The following is a 10,100-nucleotide window of genomic DNA, read 5'->3' as shown; positions in this document are numbered from 1 at the left end:
TCATAAATGCAACTAGTTGTCAGCAGTGAATACAAACACAACTGTGAGCTCATAATGCTTGAAAAAGTTAAAAAAATAAATCGGTCACTCTAACGGGAGGAAGGAGAGTTCGAGAGCAGAACATCACTCATGGTGAACATAGCAAACCTTTGTCCAACTTGATATAAAGTCTTGCTAGGAAGATCCCAGGGGAATAAATTGGATATTCAATTGCAAATATTTTTATACGTAAAAATTAATCCAGCCTTCAGTCAGTCTGTAGCTCTCTCAACTCATTTTGTTGCACTAAATCATGTTGCGTTAAGGCTTGTGGCTTTTTACTGTCATTTACTGTTGGCAGAGTTGAAGAGGAATATAAATTATTTCCTGAGCTAGATTGTGTGGCCTAATATCCATCAGGGCTGACACCGTTTTGGAGCTCTCTTCACTCTATTATGTTAGAAAACAGTAGAATAACCACTAACACATAAACTTGCCTTGTCTACGGAAGCACAAGTGCAAATGTACAAACATATAAATAAATAAATAAATAAATAAATAAATAAATAAATAAATAAATAAATAAATAAATAAATAAATAAATAAATAAATAAATAAATAAATAAATAAATAAATAAATAAATAAATAAATAAATAAATAAATAAATGTGTGTGTGTGTGTGTGTGTGTGTGTGTATACAGTATATATATATACATTTATCAAGTGTTATTTATTTCAGGCAGACCTGAAGGTACAGAGCTGTCGGTTTTCCCTGTAATAAAAGTCAATGTTTTCACTCTTTCCGCAGCTTAAACATCTGCTCTTTTACTTCTTTTTTTTGTCCATCATGTAGTTGCATCAACAGGCTTCCAGTAACTCCTCTAATCTCACTTCAAGAAGAGTTTGAGAAGTTCCCTTTTTGAGGTTTTCAGAATTACATTTCTGCCTTTTTTGAGGGATTTGGATGGTGCAACAACTATTGAGAGGTACATAATGGACTATTTGACTTGTGTGTAGAATGATTTGAGCTACACATTCCAGGTTAATCCCTAAATGACAGGTTAAAAACAAACCAGGTACTTCGTAGATTTCATTTGTCCAGTAGTCATTACTAAAGCTTGAGAGTTAACATAAGACAGCGATTCTTCTGCCAAACCTCCTCATTTTTTTGGTTCCTGGAAACAGGGAGTATTTAGAAGGTGCCAATTATAGGAAGCACTGACCTTTCGCAGTTCTTCGAAAGAATAGTTGCTGTGTAGGTAAAAGAAGCACCAGTGAAAACATCTTTATTTACTCTCTTGGTTGAGAGTACAGTAGAGACTTAGAGCCTGATGTTTTTGACAGACAACGGGTTAAGTGTGTAATGAGTTTTTTTTTCAGACAAGGTTGCTCTTGTTTGTACTGTATGTACTAATATGCACATTAGAGAGTTCATGAAGGGCAGTCTTGACAGTGTCATGCGTGTTTCTATCTATAGAGAAGCTGTAAAGCCTATCACTGCTAGTTCCTCTAATCCTCCGTACCTTTATGTTACTGCTGATGTATGTGAAGCGTGTGGGAGCTTTGTCTTTGATGTAGCAGGATTTGCTCGACCGCAATGAGAGCTGTGTGAAGGCATTGCGAAAGGCACTGACAAAACCCACAAAACTGGCTTCTTGTTTACAGTGTCTTTCCTCCTATACGGAATTATCTTTCATTTCTGCACAGAAGTTATTGTTAGCCTGCTCTCCGTGCAAGCGCATTTCAGTTGTGCTTTGCCTGCAGTCATTTAAATCAGGTTTTCGTAAATGACTCATGCTGTTTGTGAAGGTGAAAGTAATACAGGCATTGCATTTCACATACAGCTGATATTAGTGGGTGTTGGACTCTTACTGGAATGTATATATTAAGAGAGCTATTATAACCTCGTAAAAGTGGAATTCATGGGCAGGGCGGCTGTATTGGATTGCCATTAGATTGTTTTGAAGTGACCATTGAGTGTAAAAGCTCATTTTAAGACATGTTAAAGATCTCTATGGCTCACAAGAGCATGAACGTGGTTGATATGTTTTGGGACAGCATGAAATAAAATTCCTGGCTGGCTGCCACCTTTCTGTGTAGAGTTTGCATCTTCTCCCGGCACTCGCGTGGGTGCTCACCTTTCCTCCCATAGACCAGTGACATGCACCTTAGGTTTTTGTAGGTGTGGATAGGAGCACGTATGGTTGTTTGTTTGTCTATTTTGGTGTTTGTCCTGAATGGTCTACACTTTATTATAAAAAGTACTTGGGATGATGATATGCATAGAACATAAATGAAGTTGAATTGAATTGAAGAGAGTAGCAACATGTGCAGGTTGTCCACCACACCTCTCACCCAATGACAGCGGGTGTAGGCTCCAGCCCCCCAGGACCTAGAAAAGGATAAGATAATCCTCAGTCTTTGTCTGATTCATTTGCACACTCATTCTGTCTTTCTCTCTTCCTCTCACACATACATTCAGAGAGATCAGGCTTGAGCAGTTCGGTACCAGGCAGTGTTGGCCTCTCGTTTTCCAACCTCTTCTCTGTCATACACATATTCACATACAAACACACACTAATCCGACAGTGCCAGTCACTCATTCTGGCCATGAGAAGAGAAAGGGCCTTTATGCTCCAAGGGGTTTCATCAAGTATGCAAGCACATGTGCTCACACACACACACACACACACACACACACACACACACACACACACACACACACACACACACACACACACACACACACACACACACACACACACACACACACACACACACACACACACACACACACACACGCGCGCACACACACACACACACACTCACAGACAGCACCTTTGCCCACCTAAGCTTCTGATACCAGATAATCACACTATGTATTATCAGACCAAGCTGAAAACATGTGTACATGAATACACACTAGCAGATATGTGAACAGACACATTCACACCCACATTTGTGTGCAGACGTAGCACAGATCAAAGTGCAGGTCTATGTGTCTGACAGGCAAACAAGTGCACATGTCCTTTCAAATATCACCTGCTCACTCAGAATGTATGTTGGACATTACTTTTGTCCCCCCTGAACCCAAACACATTCAAACACAAACTTTTTATTCTATTTCAAATGTTCAGTCAAACAAAAAAGAACTATTGTTCTTCACACTCCACAGAGAAATATGTTATATTTCCATGTTTTTCCAACTAGTTTTTAAATTTGTGTAAACACCTTTGCAAACTTAAGCTGTTAAATTAACACAGCCATAGATAATTAAAGCAGGAACTGATTTAGATCTAAAGGAGTTGTTCGACCAGTTGAAAAGCCCAAACATTAACACTTTCTATCTTGTTTTTTCAGTCCAAACACAAGTATATAAACAGAGGAATTTGTGGGTTTACACTGAATTACGTGGCCCTTTTTTAACCACTGGATGTGTCCAGGCTATTTTAACTTCCTATGCTGAGTTACGTTAACTGTCTCCTCTCTATATATTCATGTTTAACAGAAAGACATGAAACTAGTAAGATGCCAGTGGCAAGACAACATGTTTTATGCTCGACAGACTTTTAATGATGAAAGATGCCAAATTGGTGCCACATCCACTGCAAACTGCTCCATGCATCAAAATGTATATTGGGACAAAGACTGTAGCTTTTGACCGTGAAGCAAACATGCTGTTCTGTGGGATGACTGATCTTAACATGACAGCTTTTGATGGTTTGATGCTTCATGTGGAATTGCTGCTCATCATTGCCAATTTGTATTTGCACCTGGAGATTTATTATGTCTGTGTCCTATTTGAGGAAAAAAGTGGCCCAGTGTTGTTATTCCTCATAATGTATCTACCACTGATTTTTGGCCATTTTATTGTGAACCTCGGGGCCTCTTCCTTTCATAAGACAAGCTCTGTGGTCACTCCAAATTATGGTGATTGGATGTTTGGATGTGCTATAAATAACATTGAATGATTCGGTCACTTCAGGAGGCCTTTGATAAAACAAACTAACAAAACACTCATGTACACACTGAAAAACACACACTTTATACTCAACCATCCAGAAAATCAAATGTTGCTTCTTGCTTCTTCAAACATGCTTCTTCTGCACACAAAATTACACCAATTTAAACATCAAATGAAAATTGAGCTATTTTTTTGACACACATAAACACACAGACACACACAAACACACACACACACACACTAGGGGTGACTGTTTTCTCGTGGCTTTAAAATCCTATAAATCCAATAAATTACACTCCCCCTTTGGGACAGGAAATTAGATTTTTAAACAAAGCTGCAAATAATAAGAAAATCGTGTATAGTGTTTTTTTGTTATATTCAAATAATTAATGAATTCTGACATTATATTTTCCACCTGCCTCTTTGCCCTAAACAAGTGACAAATACTTGCATGAAATTCTGCAGTCACATATATTACAGCTAATATCAGCTGCACAGTTTAGCTGCAAGCTGACATTATACAGTGATAAGATAAATCCACTGCAGGATGCCACTTTGCCTATAGCTTTATGATCATAATAACCACAGTTCACTGCCATACAGTACTTCAGTATTTATGACCATGTTGGCCAGCGGTAGATTTTGGCATTGAAATCTCCTAAGCCTTACAATTAGTTGACAATAGTTTTGGGGTTCAACTAACCCCACCCAAAAGGAAGTTCAAAACAAACAGAGGATTATTATTAACAATCCACTATATTAAAATGCTGCAAAATCGAGTTAGAAGCATAGTCAAACAAAGTTGTTCCTGGATCAAAATATGTCATTATCTCTCTGGGTTTTTGCCTTTCTTTAATCAGCTTCTTTGTTTAATCACATTTCTATTTCTTGTCTTTGCCTGTTCTTCTCCTCTGATGTGCTTCCTTTTTAAACAATTACACTTCAGAACCAGACCGCCATGTCATATTTAACCTTTTTGTGGCCCCGCAGGGAGAGAAACCTCATTTACATTAATTGCCTTCAATTTGGACAGTTACCAGGGGACCTGAGAACATATGTAGATGGATTTTGTTTGGCCAGAGCAGAATAATGGGTTCTTAACAAGTCTAAAGAGGGATATGGAACCAGAGAGAAATGGAGAATAGAAGGTGGCAAATAAAAGTTTACAGACAGATCAGGACATAAATAGAAATTACTGTGAGAATTACACTGGAATCTTTAGTGACACTGTCTGGTAGAAGGATGTACTACATTCTGTACTCATTTCTTGGTAGTTTTTTGCCCCTTGTATTATAAATATTTTATATAAGCCTACATCACTACTGAAGGCATGCTCCTGTAAAATAAATATAAATAGCAATGACAATACAATAACTGCACTACTTGTATTCTATTAGAGTTAATTCCTTTCCTGCACAGCCAAGCATTGGCTTCCCCTCAATGTCAAATTATGCCTGAAAGGCTAAGTCACCCTTTCCATCTCTAGCTTCAGAGAGAAAATGGTGTATTTTCATCTGGAATCCCTTCTTGATGATGAAGTTCCTGGAATGCCAGTCATAATTCAAGAGCATTTCAGCTCAGTTAGGAGTTACTGTTATGTCCAATACAAAACAAAAAAGAAAAAATGCCTTACCTATCCACATGCCATGGTCTTTTCTGCTGAAGTGCCCTCAAGCAATGCACTTAAACAGCGACCTTACCTGCTGAATTTAGGTCTTCTAAGAAGCTTTTTGCTGGGTGTGTCTTAACATGAGGTAAGCAGAGGTAGAATCACACAAAATGAAATTTTTGTGCAGCAGTTTTCCTTCAGTGTCCTGAGAAGCATGAGGTTTGAATGATTCACTCTGTACTTTCAGTCGATTGGTCACTGGTGCCAAAGCCATGGAGGCTCTGCGTATGCTGACCATTAGAACAGCTCCTTCTGCAAAAGCTGGTTATTTAACATTTAGAGGCAAAGCCACCTCACAAACTAATAATGCAGAAATTGCACATGTGGCATATATGGCACATTAGAGGCTGAATATATCTTTACTTTATCAATAGAGTAAACCTTTTTGTCAGTTTGTTGTCCCCAAAACATAATTTGAACATGCTTAAGAGGACTTTAAAAAAGAGTTAGAAGGGGGGAAGAGAAGTGAAGGAGATCATGAAGCATCACACAGAGAGAAGAGGTTCTGTGTTTATTTTAGACACACAGAGTGTGAGAGAGAGAGGGGCCTAATGTTACTATCCGAGCTGTGTTTCAGCCACTTCTGTGAGCTGTTTTAGCTCGTTATGGGGACAAGTTGTCACTGACCTCAGTAAATGAGGTCACCTCAACTCACACTTTGTCTTTTATCTGCCAGTCATCTTACTGGGAATGAAACAGACACCCAAATCTACATTCATAGTGTAGAAATTTGTTGAACAGACAAGAAAGCACAGGGTGTTTAACATGCAATACAGGTTTTAAAATGAGAAAATATAACCATCAATATCAACATTTTCTGTGAAATAAAAACAACTCACTCATCCAGAACTGTTTGTTGACAGATGAAGTTCAGGAAAAGAGTTTGCATGATTTCATGCCTGATACGAGAGGCAGAGTGCGCACGCACACACACACACACACACATATATAAACAAACATGAGAAAGTAAAAGAGGAAGCTTAAATAAGAATCATGATCAAAATGTGTTGAGGCGAAATATGCAAATACAAGGCTTCTAACATGACTGTGTGTGTTTATGCGTTTGTGTATGTGTGTGTGTGTCTGTGTGTGAGTGAGAGAGAGAGAGAGAGAGAGAGAGAGAGAGAGAGAGAAGAGAGAGAGAGAGAGAGAGAGAGAGAAAGAGAGAGAGAACTACATGTAGGTGCATTCTTTCCACATGCACATTATTAATTACACAAAAACCCCTACTAGAGTTATGTGAAGTCGTGGAAAATTACAGACAAGAAGAAAACTTCAAACAGCCATCCTCAAATAAATTTACAGCATCATGAACAAATCAATGCGTATTTCTTCAACAAAAAGGTCAACTCAGAATAAATCTGAAAAGAAAATATTATGCATCAAGATCTCACTGCCAGAGCAATTTGGAATTTAAAATCAATTCATTGAATTTCCTCACGATTAGGGGATTATTGTAAGAGAAGGCCGGTCTGAAGTAGAATGAGAAGATCATCAAATTTTATGTAAACATAACTGGTAAAGGCTGGAAGGAATTAGTGTTGGCATGGCTTCAAACACCCATTCATTGGATAATTTCTTACAAACTACATACACACTATTCTGCGTGCATGGACCATTGTCAGTCAGTGAGTAAAAGCTTATGTTGTCAGGATCAGCAAATGAATTCAAGCTGTCTGAAGTGTAAGTCAGGCTAAAACTACATGCTTGGTTGTTTTCTTGAATGTTAAAAGTCCTGTGGTTCTTTACACTTTAGACAATCATTAAGACATAAGAATAGTCTGAAAATAAGCATTTTGCAAGCAAGAACTGAAATAAATACTGGAATTAACTTTAATAAATCACTACAAAGACAAAGATGAGTAGTTGTACCAACAAAGCATGATTCACACCGACATGTTTTTCTCTACTGGGCACATGGACATTTCCATACCAAATCTATATTTGAAGAATATTTGTTTCCATAAAGGCAATATTTGAAATTTAATAAAATACTAAAATTTGAAATCTGTCAAAAGCAAAAAGTGTCATTTTGCTGCACCAATAGTGCATTACAAGTGGACGGTTGCTATATTATTAACCCCGTTCAGCCAATGATTGAATAGATTTTAGTAGCAATGGGCAGATACGTTTGTCAAGGCCACTGTGCTTGATGTGTGTCTGTAATGTGTCTGTAGCATGTGTGTGCCACTGTGTTTCTGTTCAGCACACTCCCAGTGATCCCAAAACCCAGTAGAATCTTTGGTTCTGTTAATTTCCACACAGTTTCCTCTCCTGTTCTAATTTCTGTACACATTCAAAACATGCTCAAATTTGTTTCTCCGTTTTAATTTATTTCAACTTGTGTGGATTTGTCTTTGTCTAAATTTGGCCCTGGGTAATTACCCATCAGTTAATATCTTAGCGTTGACTGTTTGCATAATCACACTACCTCTAAAATTTGCTCTCTATTCTGTTTAAACACACAGAGCCAGCAGATAATTTGTTAGCTTGCTGTAATATAAAGAATGAAAACAGGGGGGAAACAGCTGGCTTTGTGCAATGGTTACAAAATGAGCGCACACCTCAGTATTTGCATGAATTAAACAAACAAGCCATATAGTTTTAATTGGTGAGCGGTAGATATGAAACTGAGGTTCTGTTCTAACCTTCAGCAACGTTTTGCAAAATGTCAATCTATTCCTTTAAAAATCTTGGTTCAATGAATGCTTCAAGGATTTGATGCATGACAACAGCAACAGAAAGAAAAAGAAGTGCAGGCCAACACAGCGAGGTCAGGATGTGTTTCTCGTAAGTTAAGAAAAATCAGGGTGTTTCACTGTGCAGCTCAGGTCAATGAGGTATCATGATTGGCAATTACTGCAAGAGTGGTCACCCAGGGGCGCAGCTGCTGTGTTTCAGCTTAGCATCCCTTGGATCTTTGGGTGTCAAAAGATGTTGTTCCAGTATGTCGGCAAGCATTTGGCCTTCAGGTCAGAGAGGGGAGAGAAAGAGATTAGAATAAATCACTCATTCTGACAGAGTAATATCAGTCAGGGGCCCTTTACAGCTAAATGAATGGAGAGACAAAGGTGCGTCAAGGTGTGTGTGTGTTTACTGAAGGAATGCTGAAGCTACACTCTGGCTGTCTTTTGAAAAGACCTACATGCCAAGGTGTTAACATCACACACAAGCATGATTCCTCTCATGATTTTTTTCAAAAGTATTTTTCCCCAAATCCCTTCAAATACTCCCCTTGTATTCATGACCTTTAAGTCCAACATTATAGCATGAACAAAAGTGAAACAGCAATAAAAAAAGATTGATTATGTCAAATGCACAGTTATTCAATCATGTTTTTTATAATATGGTTCAGTCCTGACTTGCTGTCATGTTGTGGCAACCTCACATATTATTCACTGCCTTAAGGAAAGTACAGGATGATCATGAGCAGCACGTATGCACACAGGCAAAGGTTTGGCTTTCCCAAAAGGATCAACCCACCACACACACACACACACACACACACACACACACACACACACACACACACACACACACACACACACACACACACACACACACACACAGCATACTCTATTTCATATCATGGAATCAGGAACCGAATTGAACGATGTGCCCTGTAGTGAAACACACAGGCCCATTCAAGTTCTGCTGCAATAATAAACTCCTGGTGGTCATGTGAAGATCCAAAACAACAAGTCCATGACCCAGTTTGTGCCCCCGCCTACTGCTTAAGAAATGCTGAAGTAGGCTATGTGAGACTCGCAGGTAGGAAAGCATTCCTCACAATTTCACTAAAGCAGGATTTGCTAATTGTGTTGTAGTAAAAGTGCGGAAATGATCCTGGAAGCTTAGATAACAGCTATTTCATAACATACAGCATATTAGTCTGTAGAGTTTACGGCTGCTTTAGGCAAGTGATTATTTTTAAGACACTTTCACAACATGTCCTTTTTGAGAAAACCGGAGGAAGTAGCAAGAGTGTTTATTTCTTAATCAGTAAGGTTTTGGTAAATAGTTGACACAAAACTAAGACTACTGCATAAACTAAAGTGGACCAGTTGCTACTGTAAAAGTCCAAGGTATTTCCTTTATAACTAACTATAACTCATTATTCTAAACAAATAGTGTACTTATACTGTAAGTGTATGAAAGGTGCTGCAACAGCACAGTTATATTCTAAAACGAATATTAGACATAGTTTAATTTTGCCAAACTGAACTGTTTGAAGTGAAGCTTTGAAGCAGTTGAACCCCTAAGTTTGATGGATAGGTGGTGATTGAGATGAGAGGTAGTCGTCCTTTTCTGTGAATAGTTTAATTTTTTTCAAAGTTAAGTGGGTAAAACACTTTCATAGGCATTTTCTGATGTTGGGACTCCTCTTTGGCGTGTGCTCATGTCAGAGGCCATAGCCTTAAATGACAGGACCTCAGCTATCAAATGGAAAACAGGAAGACCCACAGAGAAAACTGAACAATAGTGTG

The sequence above is a fragment of the Channa argus genome, chromosome 21 (assembly GCF_033026475.1).
Source record: "Channa argus isolate prfri chromosome 21, Channa argus male v1.0, whole genome shotgun sequence".
Classification (NCBI taxonomy): Eukaryota; Metazoa; Chordata; class Actinopteri; order Anabantiformes; family Channidae; genus Channa; species Channa argus.
This window is presented reverse-complemented; position numbering follows the sequence as displayed.